This window comes from Homarus americanus, unplaced genomic scaffold (genome assembly GCF_018991925.1).
Source record: "Homarus americanus isolate GMGI-L3 unplaced genomic scaffold, GMGI_Hamer_2.0 scaffold47787, whole genome shotgun sequence".
NCBI lineage: Eukaryota > Metazoa > Arthropoda > Malacostraca > Decapoda > Nephropidae > Homarus > Homarus americanus.
Window position 1 is genome coordinate 5,001 of NW_024741551.1, and position 3,252 is coordinate 8,252.

Below are 3,252 nucleotides of genomic sequence, written 5' to 3' on the forward strand. Positions count from 1 at the left end.
CCCCTTCACCTTCAGGTCACCGCCGACAACTGGTGCGACGACACCAGTAATCATTGTTATATACATACACGGACAGGACTCAGTCAGGGTGCCAATCAGGGAATTAATACCAAAGGCGCTGTTATTATAGCAGATACTTGGGTGTGTGGTGTTGGTGACGTGATTATTGTATTGATGAGCGTGATGGTTGTGGTCATGGTGATGATCAGGGTGGTGGTGAGGGTGTGTGATGATGGTGTGTTGTAATGATGGTGTATGGTGGTGATGACGGTGTATGGTGGTGTTGGCATATGGTGGTGATGATGGTGCGTGGTGATGTTGGTGTGTGGTAGTGATTGTTTGGTGATGATGGTGTGTGGTGGTGACGGTGTGTGATGGTGGTGGTGATAAAGGTGTGTGATGGTGGTGGTGATAAAGGTGTGTGATGGTGGTGGTGATAAAGGTGTGTGATGGTGATGGTGTGTTACTGTGTGGTGGTGATGGCATATGGTGGTGATGGTGTGTGATGGTGATGGCGTGTTGGCGATGGCGTGTGGTGGTGATGATGGTGTATGGTGGTGATGGCATATGGTGATGATGGTATGTGATGATGATAGTGTGTGGTGGTGGCGTGTGGTGGTAATGATGATGGAATATGGTGGTAATGATGGTGTATGGTGGTAATGATGATGTATGGTGGTGATGATGGTGTGTGGTAGTGATGGTGTGTGGTGATGATGGTGTAATACAGGTAAATTAAGTGTAGAAAGTATAGGAAGAAGTTATAGTTGTAGGATGTAAAGTGAGGAAAGTTTGGTCGCGTGGCCGGTTCGTTATTTAACTGTTAATATATTCTTAAGGGAAATCTTCGAAACACCAATTCTAAGTACATCAGGGCCGTCCCTAGGAGGGTGCGGGGCCCTGGGCAACTCAGCCACTGCGGGACCCCAGAAAAAAAAAACATATATATATATATATACATATATATATATATATATATATATACATACAATCAACACCTCAGCCCGCCAGGATTCGAACCCACGGCCCACGAAGCCAAAACTGTGACCGGGGAACGCTAACCGCTGGACCACCGGGATAATAAAGGCACTCCTTGACTCTGTTTATTGGGCTAATGAAATATATATATATATATATATATATATATATATATATATATATATATATATATATATATATATATATATATATATATATATATATATATATATATATATATATATATAAACCGGTCGGAATTTACTGGACTTTAATTTCTCACTTGACTTGGGGTTTATTAAAATTTAATAGATGGTAATGGCAGTGGAAGCGCCCCTTTGAGAAAAATCCCGAACCAGCACAAGAACACTTAAATCTACTAAACAAAATGAATTGTCCGTGACCCGTGGAAGGATAGCGTCTGTGACTGGGATGAATGAGACACACTGTAAAATTTAGACACTTATATTCCCTCCAACACTACAAACACAATCAAATAATGGTACACCAATATGCCCACCTCTTAACTTGAACTTACAACACTATTCTGGGGAATAAAAGTTATACATGATATAGAAATTATTAGAAACTCAGGCAACAATAAATTTGAAGTATTAAGAAATGTTGCTTGCACACATGAAACAGGCTTTAAGGGCTTTCACAAAATAATATCAGTCACTTAGGAAATGGTATTAAAAAAATAGAAATTAACTACTCTACAATGAATAGGCCTTAAGGGCTTTCAACAAAATAATATCAGTCACTGAGGAAATGGTAATAAAAAATAAGAAATTAAATACTCTACAGTGAATAGGCCTTAAGGGCTTTCAACAAAATTATAGCACCCCAACAGATGCACACTTCCTAACCTAACTTAATCACTACTCTGGGGAACAAGGTTATACCTGAGATCAGAATTATGAAGAACAATTAGAGGCATTAAAAGAATCAAATCACAGTATCACTCTGGTTCCACTTAATGGCACAAACATTCAAAAACAATACTATCAAAATTATTTAGGACTATTAAACTACACACGTCAAGATAATATCAGTCTGAGGAATGGTGTTAACTACACCCGAAATAAGGGAGGGAAGATGTTCCTCTAGGTATCTCCTAGAGACCTAGACTCACGGTCTCAGTGTGTGACCATTAGTTTACTCAGATAGCCTCAGTGTACTCCCAGTGCGTCCATAAAGCGGAAGGGAGTGAGCCAATCAGACCTTGTACAGTTGAGAGAAACTTTAGCTTCCCGTTAGCAAGAGGGTTTCACTAAGCTGCTCGGGACATGTGGTGTTGTGCACCCGAGTGGTAAGAACTGATCACCCACTGTGGATGCTGGTCCCGTCGTTTTAGTTGTCGGGAGCACTCGTTCACTCAAGAGATCCTTTGCTACCCCGCTAAACAGTGACAGGCCTACACTGATCGGTCCAATGGCGACAATCGCCACCCTCAATCATCAACGGCAGTCTCAAACGGCAGTCAATCTCTCGCAGTCAACTCCGGTCAACGCCGGTCAACTCCAGTCAAGTGGGTTCTGACGGAAACCCTGAAATGAACTCACTGTTAGCTCTAGTTAACTTTACCACTGCCCTATCTAAACCCTGTCCGAGATTGAATGAGACTTACTTGTTATACTGCCATAGCGCAGCACAGGTGACTAGGCCACGTGACTATTTCTGTGACAGACGCGCAGGGACGTCTTGTCTGTGTGAATGCTTCCCGCGACTGAGACCTAGCCAGAGTCTCGTCTCCTCAAGGCGTTAGCTTAGGTCTACGTGACATATTTTCCGCCTAACTAATAACTCCTTGGGACACCTGTAACATTATTCAGACTGATAAACGATCTATAATAATTCAAATTCAATAATAGTCCCTTACTTCATGAATCGCATCATTATTAATTCGGTGAATTACATTTAATATCATATAGGCCTAGTTCCGCAATCTCTCGCTATGAGCAGGCAGCGCTCTCTCCCCTCAGATGACCTTGAACGCTCAGTATCGCTAATGGCGGGGCATTTGAAATTACTCTGAAATTTCTGAGTATTACAATCGACCCCCCTAAAAAAAGACAGCACTGTCCTCATGTGCTGAGAAACCATACATACGACCCCCCTAAATTTTTGTTCTAAGAAACTGCATCTTACCCCTTTTGCTAAACGCAGCATTCCCGTCTTCTCTTCTCTCCTTTTCTCTCCCGCTAACATATATATATATATATATATATATATATATATATATATATATATATATATATATATATATATATA